Source organism: Erythrolamprus reginae, chromosome Z (genome assembly GCF_031021105.1).
Source record: "Erythrolamprus reginae isolate rEryReg1 chromosome Z, rEryReg1.hap1, whole genome shotgun sequence".
NCBI classification, from domain to species: Eukaryota; Metazoa; Chordata; class Lepidosauria; order Squamata; family Dipsadidae; genus Erythrolamprus; species Erythrolamprus reginae.
Window position 1 is genome coordinate 78,342,159 of NC_091963.1, and position 14,070 is coordinate 78,356,228.

Consider the following 14,070-nt stretch of genomic DNA (forward strand, 5'->3'; position numbering starts at 1 on the left):
GATCTCATTAGAGCGCTGAGAATCTATATCCAACGCACAGGACCCTTTCGGAGGTCAGAAGCACTTTTTATAGCCTATCACCCCAGAGTCATGGGTGCCAAAGTGTCTTCAACAGTAATAGGCCGTTGGATCAGAGGGACTATATCTAAGGCCTACGAGTCGGCCTCCCTTTCAGTTCCAAGGAACATCACAGCGCATTCCACCAGGAGCGCAGCCACCTCGGCCGCTTGGGCGACTCAAGCCCCGTTGGAGGAGGTCTGCAAAGCAGCCACTTGGGCCTCGCCAAATTCCTTCATCAGGCACTACAAGATTGACTCTTACGCTTCAGCGGACGCTGCCTTCGGCAGAAGGGTACTCCAATCCGTTATCTCTCACGATAGCAATCTAACCCCACCCTAGGGACCATCTATTGGGTATGTCCCATGTGACTGCTGGACCCGCTCCTTCAGTACGGAGAATAGGCGTTGATTGCTTACCTGAACGCCTCTTCTCGTACGGTGAGCGGGTACAGCAGTCACTTCCCGCCCTTGTATGTGTCTTCTTTACCTTCCTATAACCTTTCTTCCTCTAACAATGAGAGTTGAACACTACAGAGCTTCACAGCTGAGCCTAGTCTATGGATTCGCGAATTCTGGGGAAGGGGCGGATCCAGCAAGCTTTTTTAACACTAGGCTCAGTTCCACCGGATTGGACATGAGCAACCCATGTGACTGCTGTACCCGCTCACCGTACGAGAAGAGGCGTTCAGGTAAGCAATCAACGCCTATTCTAGTCCTAGGCTGGTGACGGCGTTATAGATGGCGGTATGTATAGGTTCAGTGGAACATTCGTTTAGTGACCAGTTGATGTGTGGTAGGTTGAGGTCACCAAGGAAGATAATGGGATGGGGGCAGGAGGTTGCCCAAGTTAGGAGGGAGGTTAGTTTAGTTGCATGGGTAATGTCGTAGTTTGGAGCTCTGTAGCACAGTAGGAAACGGAGTGTAGTGTTGAGGGAAATGTCACAAACTAGGCTTTCAGGGAGAATGAGATCTTGTGTAACTTGAATGTTTTTTAGATTGAGTGAGCTTTTGTAGAATATGGCTACACCACCCCCTCTGCGGGAGTCGCGGTCAGACCGGAAGACCAGGTAGTTACTTTGTGTGATGATGGAGTCAGGATATGAAGAGTTCAGCCATGTTTCACAAACAAATATTAAGTCAAATATGTTTGTGTCAAGTAGGATGAGGAATTCAGATAATTTGTTGATTATGCTTCTTGCATTGATTAGTTTACATTTGAGATTGAGTTTGTGGTCAAGGGTTTGTGATTGGGTTGAGTTGGGTTGAAATTGGTTGAAATTGGATTGGAATGAGGTAGTAAGAGGCGCGCTATCCTATTTGTTGCTTGAAGTGCTGGGGTGGTCCGTTTGAAGATGAGGGATGATAGGTGGAGAAGATGGTTGAGGAGGGACAGTGGGTTTGGAGAAGAAGGGAGGATTATGAGTTTTGTTCCTGATGCAATCAGAGCGGTAGTCAATGTAGAGGTTAGCTCACCTTGGTCACAACGTCTCTGGAGTTCGGCCCGTGGTTCCCGAGAGCGGATGCGTTGGAGTAGTGTTAGGTCTGGTCTGGATCGGAGTTTGTTGCATTTTGTTATTTCTGGCGATGGAGTTCATGGTCTTGATGAACTGTTGTTTGGTAGTTTCATTTTTGCAGACTATTCTGCACAGCCGGGGAGCCATTGATCCATCACTGTACTTTAGTACAGGGCCGCTTCTAGAAACCTCTAAGATATCATCAGGGGCGATTGATTGAGGATGATGGTTGTGGATGATATTACGGATATTTGATATATCGGTTTCCCCATTTTCTTCTAGGCTAAAAAGTACGGCGTTATGGAGTTTTTGTCCACGTTCCATGGCATCTTGCATCAGGGTGGAGATGTCAGTAGTAGGGCTTGGAGATAGAGGTTGTGGTGGAGTATAAAGTGGTGGTGGCGGGGTGGTGTAGGGTACTTGTTTTGGTGTTTTAGCTTGTATCAGGTCTTGGTTTTTTTTTTCTATGGAGGCAAGCCGTGGTTCCATGCTTTCTGTGTATGTTTGTTGAGTTTTAGAGACTGTTGATTGTATTACATCGGATAGATTGCCAAGGGAGTCTGGTTTGGGAGTACAGGATGGGCAGAAATAGTAGAAAGAAGGATTATCTTGAAGAAAAGTGGCGATGTGCTTATTTATGTTAAGGCAGGTATGTTGAGCTGATTTTTTGCAGGAGTGACATTTTATAAATCCTTCTTGTGTATTTATAGTGTTGTTGCATATAAAGCAGATGTTAACAGAATCATTTACTTGATTTGCTTGGTTTTTTTTTCTTGGATGGCATAGCTGCTGGTTGAATGAGAGTGATTTGGAAGTGACTGCTAGGTTTCTTTGCAGCCACTAGGGCGTGTAGAAGCAACCTGTAGGGATCTGTAGCTTTGAATGAGAAGGGTTTTGGAAGTGACTGCTAAGTTATTTACAGCCACTAGGGGGGGTTGGAACCTCTCTGCTAGCTGGGCGATTTTAGGGTTAAGAAGGACAGAGGTTATGAAGAACAGAGAAAGGAGCAGAGCTGGTCTTTCAGCCACGTGGTAATGGCGGAGGTTGGGGGAGGTCACCAAGAGCAGTCTGCTGGCTTCGGTGCTTCGTGGGGGGGTTGCTGAGGGCTCCGGAGGCTCAGGGGAGTCCCCCTGGTTTCTGGCGCTCTCAGTAGAGTCAGCTGGGCATCGGGGGCTTCAGGGGAGGTCGCTTATAGTTCTGGAGGCTCGGGGGTGTCCTCCTGGCTTCAGGCACTCCCGAGGCCTAGAAAGCCTAGAACTACGGCGTCTAAAACATGATTTGAGTATTGCCCACAAGATCATATACTGCATTGTCCTACCAATCAATGACTACTTCAGCTTCAACCGCAACAACACAAGAGCAAAATTCAAACTCAATATGAACCACGCCAAACTTGACTGTAAAAAATATGATTTCAACAATCGAGTTATCGAAGCGTGGAACTCATTACCGGACTCAATTGTGTCAACCCCTAACCCCCAACACTTAGACTCTCCCTTAGACTCTCCACGATTGACCTCTCCAGATTCCTAAGAGGCCAGTAAGGGGCACTGGTGTGCCTTTCGTCCCCTGTCCAATTGTCTTTCCTTTCTTTCACCCATCTTATATATTCTCTTCCTGTCATATATCCTCTCCTCTAAGCCCACTCTCACCCTTTTTATGTTATCACATGTCTATTTTCTTCCTATGTACTTGTGTATTGGACAAATGAATAAATAATAATAATAATAATAATAATAATAATAATAATAATAATAATAATGACTCAGGCCTGAAATAATAGGTCCAGACTTCTATTTAATTAGTTTAATTGCTGGCATTAAATTCTGGCTGCTATTTAACTCATGTTGTATGTAGAAACTTGATTTAAATAATTTTCACTTACATTCTTTAAATTTGGCATTTTAATTATTTTATTTATTCCCCCTGGTTATTTTCTATTTTTGATAATTGTCCCAGAGTAATTATGTTATATAATTAAAAAAACAATCTTATCCAGCCGTACACAATCTTTCACAAAGAAATGAGTTTTGATCTGGATCCTTCATACTATAGTCTCAAACAGTCCAAGTGCGGACCAGAGAGAAGTCAAGCAAACACATGCAGGAAACTCAGCAGCTCAAGAATCCAGGGTTTACTTCTCACTCAGGGGCCAGAGCCTTAGTACATGTTGAATATAAGGCAGTGATTTTCAACCTTTTTTGAGCCGCGGCACATTTTTACATTTACAAAATCCTGGGGCACACCACCAATCAAAATGACACAAAATGACACTCTAACACAGTACATATTATACATATAGTTAATAATATAGGTTCTAAATGTATTTATACTCACTTAGTGTGAAACTGGGCCTGAGGCCTCATCTAGTGGTGGCAACATTTACCTTCAGTCCTGACCAGGATTAGAAATTGGGACCATGGGGAGGAGTAGCACTTCAACTACTCACCACGGCCACACAATGACAAGTGCACAGCAGCCCGAGTGGGGACCTTCCTGGGTGAGGATGAGAGGCGGCCTGCTATTGGTTCATTGCTAGTGGTTGGGATGAATCCTAGAAGGTGATTGGTCAGTGAGCGTTCCATGTGCCTCCATTCTTCCTGTCGCTGATAGCTGGAGGGATTGTGAGGGGAATGTTTATGTTTGGATGGAGGCAGCTGGCAGCGGGCCGGATAAATGGCCTCCACGGGCCATATCCGTTACGCGGGCTGTAGTTTGGGGACCCATGTTTAATTTTCCCACGGCACACCTGACCATGTCTCATGGCACACTAGTGTGCCGCGGCACACTGGTTGAAAAACACTGATATAAGGCATAGAGCTGTGCAGAGTCAATGCTCGGAGTTCTCATCGCCCAGCATGTTTTATAGTCTGGACCATGCCCGCTAACCAGCCTGCTATGCCTGCTGTTCACCCAGTATCCAGCGTTTACTATCTGACATCTGATTGCAGACAAAGTGCAGAGGCTTGGAAGACATCACTGGCACAGGAGCACAGGAGTGGCCACAGGTACAAGCTGATGAGCATCTGTGTAATGTGGCCCTGTAGACCAAAGATTGTCTATCATGCCAGCTATGCATCCCGCAGTCAGCTGCTGCCGCCTCAGAATCTGGCCAGGGAATGCCTTCCCTGATAGATAACCAGCTGGCACTGCCCTGGCACGCTCTGCATCCGTTGCTGCTGGTGCTGCCCATAGGTGCCCAGAAAACCTCCCTGCTGCTAGCACCGGTCTGGGACACTCCGCCATTGCTGTTGCTGCTGACGCAGGCTCTGTAGCCCACCTCACTGGTGGAAACAATCGAGCAGTGCCCCCACATGCCCAGGTTATAGTGAGCCCTGGAGTGGAACTCGATAGGACTGCATCTGGAAGACAGAAGAGAGAGGGGTTAAGCACAGTACCCTGACATGCATCTCTCTCCCCCCCTCCCCCTCATTTTCAGGATAGTGTCTGTGAAACTGGGTAACCAGGTGCAGGGCCTATACATCCCGTACCACCACCCATGAAGCATCAGTGACAGGATACCCCTTCCACCATACCAGGTACTGCAGCTTTCCTCTATAGAGGCATGAGTCAAGGACCTGGTCTGTCTTGTATCTCTCTTCCCTTACCAGCCCTAGTTGCTGGGAAGGTCTTAAATTTATTTATTTATTTTATTTATTTATTGGATTTATATGCCACCCCTCTCCGTAGACTCGGGGCGGCTAACAACAATGATAAAAACAGCATATAACAATCCAATCCAATACTAAAATAACAAAAAAAAACCTTATTATAAAAACCAAACATACATACAGGCATACATGCGTAAATTGTAAAAGCCTAGGGGGAAAGAATATCTCAGTTCCCCCATGCCTGACGGCAGAGGTGGGTTTTAAGAAGTTTACAAAAGGCGAGGAGGGTGGTGGCAATTCTAATCTCTGGGGGGAGTTAGTTCCAAAGGGCTGGGGCCCCCACAGAGAAGGCTTTTCCCCTGGGTCCCGCCAAACGACATTGTTTAGTTGACGGGACTCGGAGAAGGCCCACTCTGTGGGACCTAACTGATCACTCGGATTCGTGCAGCAGAAGGCGGTCCCTGAGATAATCTGGTCCGGTGCCATGAAGGGCTTTATAGGTCATAACCAACACTTTGAATTGTGACCGAAAACTGATCGGCAACCAATGCAGACTGCGGTGTTGGTGTAACATGGACATATTTGCACAATCTGAAGTTTCCGAACACTTTTCAAAGGTAGCCCCATGTAGAGAGCATTGCAGTAGTCAAGCCTCGAGGTGATGAGGGCATGAGTGACTGTGAACAGTGACTCCCGGTCCAAATAGGGCCGCAACTGGTGCATCAGGCGAACCTGGGCAAATGCCCCCCTTGCCACAGCAGAAAGATGTTTCTCTAATGTGAGCTGTGGATCAAGGAGGACGCCCAAGTTGCGGACCCTTTCTGAGGGGGTCAGTGACTCCCCTCCCCAGGGTGATGGACAGACAGATAGAATTGTCCTTGGGGGAGGCAAAACCCACAGCCACTCCGTTTTATCAGGGTTGAGTTTGAGTCTGTTGACACCCATCCGGACCCCAACAGCCTCCAGGCACCGGCACATCACTTCCACTGCTTCGCTGACTGGACAAGGGGTGGAGATGTAGAGCTGGGTATCATCTGCATACTGATGATACCTCACCCTTGGATGATCTCACCCAGCGGTTTCATGTAGATATTAAATAGCAGGGGGGAGAGGACCGACTCCTGAGGTACCCCACAAGGGAGCAACCTAGAGGTCGACCTCTGACCCCCCACTAACACCAACTGCGACCGATCGGAGAGGTAGGAGGAGAACCACTGAAGAACAGTGCCTCCCACTCCCAACTCCTCCAGCCGGCGCAGAAGGATACCATGGTCGATAATATCGAAAGCCGCTGAGAGGTCAAGAAGCACCAGGACAGAGGATAAACACCTATCCTGGGCCCGCCAGAGATCATCCATCAGCGTGACCAAAGCAGTTTCCATGCTGTAGCCGGGCCTGAATCCTGACTGTTGAGGGCCTAGATAATCAGCTTCTTCCAAGGACCGCTGGAGCACCACCATCTTCTCAACAACCTTCCCCATAAAGGGAAGGTTGGAGACTGGGTGATAGTTGTTGAGAATGACTGGGTCCAGGGAAGGTTTCTTGAGGAGGCGATGCACAAGTGCCTCCTTGTAGGGTTCCGGAAAGGACCCCCTCCCCAAAGAAGCGTTGACAATCTCCTGGACCCAGCTCCGTGTCACCTCCCTGCTGGCCAAAATCAGCCAGGAGGAACACGGATCCAGCAAACAGGTGGCGGAACTCACAGCTCCAATGGCCTTGTCCACTTCATCAGGTGTCACCAGATCAAACTCTTCCCAGACAGGTGGACAAGTACGGGCCCCAGTCCCCTCAACTGACTCATTGTCAGTCGACTCTGTTTTCCAATTGGAGTCGAGGTCCACCTGGATCCAAGTGATCTTATCAGCGAAAAATGTGTTAAAATCCTCGGCACTACTCTGTAAGGGCTCCCCAACTCCCCCCTGGTTAAGAAGGGAGTGGGTCACCCTAAACAGAGCGTCCGGGCGGGATTCCGCTGATGCAATCAAGGCGGCATGATATGTGCATCTTGCCACCTTGAGCGCCACTTTGTAAGTCTTAATAAAAGCTCTTACAAATGTTTGGTTTTTGGTCGGATTCGGACTTACTCTCCCCCCATCGCTTCTCTAGACGTCTCTTCTGACGTTTCAACTCCCGGAGCTCCTCGTTGAACCATGGAGCTCTACGGGGTCTAGTGCCACGGAGAGGTCACAACGGCGCAATCCGGTCAAGAGCCCCCACTGCAGCGTTGTTCCAGGCCTCAGCAAGGGACTCCACTGAACTGTGGATGAGTATATCTGGAATAACCCCAAGCGCCTTCTGAAAGCCCTCTGGGTCCATCAGGCGTCTGGGGCGGAACACCTTAATTGGTTCCGTCTCCCTGCGGGGAAGGATTGGAGCCAGGAAGTCAAGCCGTAATAGAAAATGGTCTGACCATGACAAAGGCAACGCTTCTAAGCCACTTAGTCTCAGACCATTACTCAATTGCTCAGAGAGGAATACCATGTCGGGTGCGTGTCCTCCTTTACTGATTTCAAGACACTATGAAATATAGAGTGCACCTTCCCCAACAAGGGTGCATGTTTTGTTCCAGTGACAGAGTTGACTACTCATACAATCGGGAAAAACCCCAGGTACTTTGGTCCTAGTTTCTTACATGGTATCTTTAACCTGAGGTATTTTGTGGATATGTATACCTGATCCCCCACCTGAAACAACAGCCTATGGGACACCCATTTTTTGTCTGCTTGGGCCTTATGGTCACCTTCAGTAGTGCTGTTTTTACATTACCCCACTTTTCTGGTATCTTGGTTGCCAACTCACTCGGACTGTTAGAGAATGGAGAGTCGCAAGGCCATTCAGGATTGGGACCATCATATCCCGGTGTTGTTGGGGAGAGGCAGATATGGCGGGAGCCACAGAGCTAGCTGTTCCAGTGGAACGAGGGATTGCTGCTTAATAATGATCCCTTGTTCTGGCTCTGTGAGCTCAACCCTGGGCATTGGTGATGAGTGTAATTCTGGCCCTGGGCTCAGGCTGCTGCTACTCAATGCCAGGTTGGTGGTAAATAAAGCTCTCCTCATCCGGGATCTGATCCCGGATGAGGAGGCTGACCTGGCATGTGTAACTGAAACTGGCTGGGCCCGGAGGGAGGAGTTCCTCTCTGAAATTTGCCCAGCCAGGTTTCAGGTATGGCATCAACCTCGACCCCAGGGAAGGGGGGGAGGAGTGGCTATCATAGCCAGGGAGAGCCTTTGCCTGCGTAGACTCGTTGCTCCAGAGATTGCGGGTTGTGAGTCCCTCCTGGTGAAGTTGGACTTAGGGGTTCAGGTCAGCTTGTTTCTCACGTATCTGCCTCCCAGATGCGTGTCAAAAGCCCTGCCTGTGCTACTCGAGGAGGTGGCCGGTTGGCGGTGGGGTTCCCCAGACTTATTGTCTTAGGGAACTTTAACCTGCTGTCACTTGGCGAAACCTCTGGACTGGCACAGGAGCTCATGGGCACCATGATAGCCATGGACCTGACTCAAGTAGTCAGTCGCATTCGGTGTTAGTGGGGGGCCAGAGGTCGACCTCTAAGTTGTTCCCTTGTGGGGTACCTCAGGGGTTGGTCCTCCCCCCCCTACTATTTAATATCAACATGAAACCGCTGGGTGAGATCATCCAAGGGCATGGGGTGAGGTATCATCAGTACACAGATGATACCCAGCTTTACATCTCCACCCCATGTCCAGTCAGTGAAGCAGTGGAAGTGATATACAGGTGCCTGGAGGCTGTTAGGGTCTGGATGGGTGTCAACAGACTCAAACTCAACCCTGATAAGATGGAGTGGCTATGGGTTTTGCCTCCCAAGGACAATTCCATCTGTCTGTCCATTACCCTGGGGGCGGGGAAATCACTGACCCCCTCAGAGAGGGTCTGCAACTTGGGCATCCTCCTCAATCCACAGCTCACATTAGAGAAACATCTTTCAGCTGTGGCTAGGGGGGTGTTTGCCCAGGTTCGCCTGGTTCACCAGTTGTATTATTATTATTATTATTATTATTATTTTATTATTATTACTTATTAGATTTGTATGCCGCCCCTCTCCGTAGACTCGAGGTGGCTCTATTTGTAGATCTATTTGGACCGGGAGTCACTGCTCACAGTCATTCATGCCCTCATCACCTCGAGGCTCGACTACTGTAATGCTCTCTACATGGGGCTACCTGTGAGAAGTGTTCCCACATTACTCCAGCACTCCATGAGTGCACTGGTTGCCCGTCAGTCTCCGAATGCAATTCAAGGTTTGGTTATTATCTATAAAGCCCTACGTGGCATGGGACCAGATTATTTACGGGACCATATTCTGCCTGACATGTCCCGGCGACCGGTTGGGTCACAGCAAGTCAGACTTCTCTGGGTCCCGTTGGCCAAACTGGTGGGTCCGTGGGTGAGAGCCTTCCCTGTTGCGGCCTCTGGAACCAGCTCCCCCCAGAGATTCATACCGCCCCCACTCTCCTCGCCTTCCAAAAGGCATTCAAAATGCATTTATGTCAGAAGCCTGGGAACTGTTGTGGTTGGCTCTGGGCCAGCTCCTGCCCCAAGGACTGAGGGAATGGATGTGGGTGAATTTTCACAGTGTCAGAGGCCAGTGTTACTGCCTTCTTCTGCTGACAGCAAACAGTCGGTATCAGGAGATGAAGAGGAATTGGACTCAGGGGGAGGTAGTGCAGAATCCTCGTTATCATCCCTGGATTCGGATGATGAACCCTTTATTGACGTACGCAGCTGCAGATCACTGAATAGAAAGGAGCAGCTGCGCAGATCTTATCAGAAATAAGAGAATTCAGATGTGTTTGGGTGTGGTGCAACTAATTAGGGCTGCTGATAAAAGGACAGCTTGTCGGCTGCTGTGTGTGAAAGATTATCTGTCTTTGGAGGAAGAGCCTGGCGTTTCAAGAAATCTCTGTTGGTTTTTCAGGACTTTGAAACCAAGCCATAGCAAAACGTGTTTCTTTCAACTCATGGAAGAAAGAGGGCTGTGACGTTCTTCACAGTTGCTAGCTAAGTACTTTAGGACTGCTTAAGGGGTTTTACTGCTTACAAGTTTGTTTTGGAAAGAGTGCTCTTTGCAATACAAAAAGGGTGCTTTGGTTTTTTTTGAATTTTGTTGAAAAAAACATTGTTTTTGAATTTTCAAGTTTGTGTGTGTCTGACTTTTTTACCCTTGAATTTTCGGGAGGCTCATGCCATAGAGCAGTGGTCCCCAAACTACGGCCCGTGGGCCACATGCGGCCCATTGAGGCCATTTATCCGGCCCACCAGTGAGTGACAAGAGCACAGGGAAAAGAGAGAGAGAAAGAAAGAAAAGGGAAAGAGAGGGAGGGAAGGAGAAGTGGAGAAGAATGAAGGAGGGAAGGAAGGAAGGGAAGAAGGAGAAATGGAGGGAACAAGGAAGAAATGGAGGAAAGAAGGAAGAATGAAATGAATGGAGGGACAGAGGAAGGAAGGACTGTTTTGGGGGGGGGGGTAATTTTTTTAAATTTTTTTCTCAACATACATTCAAACAACACAGTGTACCATCTAATTTTCCATGAATAAAATGCAAGTATTTTGTTAGCAACTAATATCAATCATCAAAAAAGTTGCAAAAGGTTTTTTATCTAATTTTGCCATCCAGTTACATTCATTTTCTTTTAATTAAATTCCCTCCTTAATGTTCCTTCAAAAAGTGCAACACCAATTATATTTCTAACTTATTAACCATTATGCCAAAGTGCTTCCTTCTTTCTTTATACATTTTTCATAAGCCAAGAAAACCTTGTATAGCCAATCAGATGTTAACAAAAGAAAATTCAAAACAAAACATAAACATATATGAATTTCAGATCTTCTCCCCCCTCTAAATAGTACGTTCCCATTTTGTTTTTTACTTTAAAGCAAGGTATGTGCAGTGTGCATAGGGATTTGTTCATAGTTTTTTTAATAGTCTGGCCCTCCAACAGTCCGAGGGAAAATGAACTGGCCCCCTGTGTAAAAAGTTTGAGGACCCCTGCCATAGAGCCTGGTATAACAGGAACCATGAGCTATAGTTCCGCTCCAGACATTAGTATGAATGAGGGATGATTGATTGTTTTTATAGTGGATTTTATCTATTTTTCGTAATGGTTTTTTCTAATTGTATTCTATTTTAGGGCAACAAGTATGATCAAGGAAATGGAGCACCTCCCTTATGAAACCAGGTTGCAATGCCTTGGTTTCTTCAGCCTTGAAAGACGGCATTTAAGGGGTGACTTGATCGAAGTGTATAAAATCATGCATGGGATAGAAAAGGTGGATAGAGAAAAACTCTTTTCTCTATCACACAATACTAGGACAAGGGGGCACTCCCAAAAGCTCATAGGTAAGAAAGCGAGGACAAATAAAGGGAAATATTTCTTTACCCAGAGGGTTGTTGGTTTATGGAATTTCAGAAGAGGTCGTGACAGCTGTCAGCCTTGATAGCTTCAAGGCAGTATTAGACAGATTCAAAGATGCCAAGTGTATCGGTGATTATTGAAACGGATGTCCATGTGCCGCTTCTATATTGGTTGAGGCAGGCAGGATTCTCTTGAGTACCATTTGTTGGGGTCAAGATCCCCATGTACAATTGGTGGGCCACTGTGTGACACAGAATGCTGGACTCGATGGACTTTGGCCTGATTCAGCATGGCTCTTCTTATGTTCTTATGTTCTTTACCTTGTTTACCTTTTTAAAAAAAACTTTTGTAAGCTGTCTTGAGGCAACCTATAAATAAGTAAATAAATAAATAGACAATGAAGTCCATGCCAATCTTCTCCCATCGCCAGGAGAGGTCCACCATAGCCTGCAAGAAGCCAAGCAGTTTTCATGTCCATTGCTTTGTAGTTGCACAGACAGGAAGCTTTTGGTATAGCTCTCTATGTTGGTCTTTATCTGTGGTCACCAGAACTTTCACCTAGCAAGTTGTAGGTTCTTCAGGAACGCAAAATGGCTGGCTTGTTTGGTGTCATGGCATTTTTTTTAATATAAATTTTTATATACATATATATATATATATACAAGTATTACAAATGTAACATAGACATACAAGGTTAAAACCCACAAAGAAAATGGGCGAGTGCGCAACAAGTCTGTATTATAATGTGAACTATGTACAATCTCTATGGCCTAATTTGAATAGCTTAATAATGATAAATGCTGTTTGGTACTATTAATAGCAAAATTAACAAAAAGTATACAGAAAAAAGAAAAAAGAAAACAGTCTGAATCAATATAGATACCTTAATCTCCTTGACATTAAAATTTGTCACCAGGAATTTTCTTTTATCCTTTAGTAGTTAAGTGTGTTATGACGGCTTAGCCTTTTTCTTTCAATCCAACAGTGAAATAAGTCCCATAAGTCTCTTCGTTATTTCTTAATTCTAGTGTAAGTTTTATCATTTCTGCACAATGTGTAATTTTTTCCAGAATCTGGTCTTCCTGTGGAATTCCCTCGTTCTTCCACATTTGTGCAAAAGCTATTTTGGCAGCAGTTGTAATGTGGATCACCAAGTATAACTGGTTTTTATTAAGAGGTTGACATATAATTCCTAAGAGGAAGCATTCCAGAGTTTTTACCACTTTAACGTCTAATATATCATCAAGCCAATTACCTATTTTATCCCAATAGATTTGTGCTTTCTTGAATTCCCACCATAGGTGGTACAGTGATCCCTCAATTTTTGTGATCTCGTGCTTCGCGAAATGCTATATCGCGATTTTTCCCACCCGATGACGTCACTCTCTTCCTTCCTTTCTCATCTTTCTTTCTCTCTCTCTTTCTCTATCTTGCTTCTTCCTCTCTCACACTCTCTTCCTCCCTCTCTCATCTCTTTCTTTCCTTCTCTCTCTCTCTCTATCTCTCCCCCTCTTGCTGGCGGGCGAGCGGGGGCATCAGCGAGGAAGACCCAGGGAAGGTTCCTTCGGCCGCCCAGCAGCTGATCTGCTTGGCAGCGAGGAGCCGAATCGGGGTTTCCCCTTTGCGTGGGCGGCAGGGAAACCCCGATCTTCGTCTGCTCGCTGCTGCTGCGCTGCCGAGCAGATCAGCTGCTGGGCGGCCGAAGGAACCTTCCCTGGGTCTTCCCCGCCGCCCACGCAAACTCCACCATCTGCGCATGCGCGGCCATGAAAAAGGGCGCACATGCGCAAATGGTGTTTTTACTTCCGCAACCCTACATCGCGAAAAATCGATTATCGCGAGGGGTCTTGGAACGGAACCCTCGCGATAATCGAGGGATCACTGTAATACCATCCATATATTTTTTTATATTTCTAACAGAAAGGGGATATGTTTTTATCTATCTTTGATAGTTTAGCAGGGGTCATATGCCATCTATAATACATTTAAGCCGATTTTCCTTATATGCTGTTGCTAGGGTTAGTTTAAAATTCCTGTTCCAAATTGATTGCCATTCCTCAGGTTTTATTTCCTGATTAAAATTTAAAGTTCATTTTTTAATATTTACTTTTGTTTTTGTCGTATCTGATTTACTGATTATCAAGCAACAATAAAATTTCTTAATTAATTTTCCGTATGTCCCAAGTAATATTTTATCAATTTGTTTATCTTTTTCTATGACTGGGTCATTTTTGTCTTTAGTAAATCTTGATTGGGTCTGTAGATATTCCCACCACTCTAATTTTATGCCTGCAGTTTCTAATTCAGCTCTTGTTTTTATCTCTCCGTTTGCTTTTACCAGATCCTTATGTCTTATTATTTTACCTTTTTTACTTAAATTTGGGTGTACGAAAGCTTCTAAAGGTGCATACCAGGTCGGAATTCCTTTGTAGAACAATTTTCTGATTTTTAGCCATACATTTAAGAGGGTCTTTCTAATCAAGTGATTAGTGAAATATTTATGAGTTTTTGG

At 46.1% G+C, this 14,070-nt stretch overlaps 1 protein-coding gene across 2 annotated transcripts in view; it reads left to right on the forward strand.

Moving 5' to 3' along the window:
- The window catches only part of SACM1L (SAC1 like phosphatidylinositide phosphatase), a 148,634-nt gene that overhangs the window by 42,379 nt on the left and 92,185 nt on the right, over nucleotides 1-14,070 (forward strand). The gene's annotated exons all lie outside the window — the stretch shown is intronic.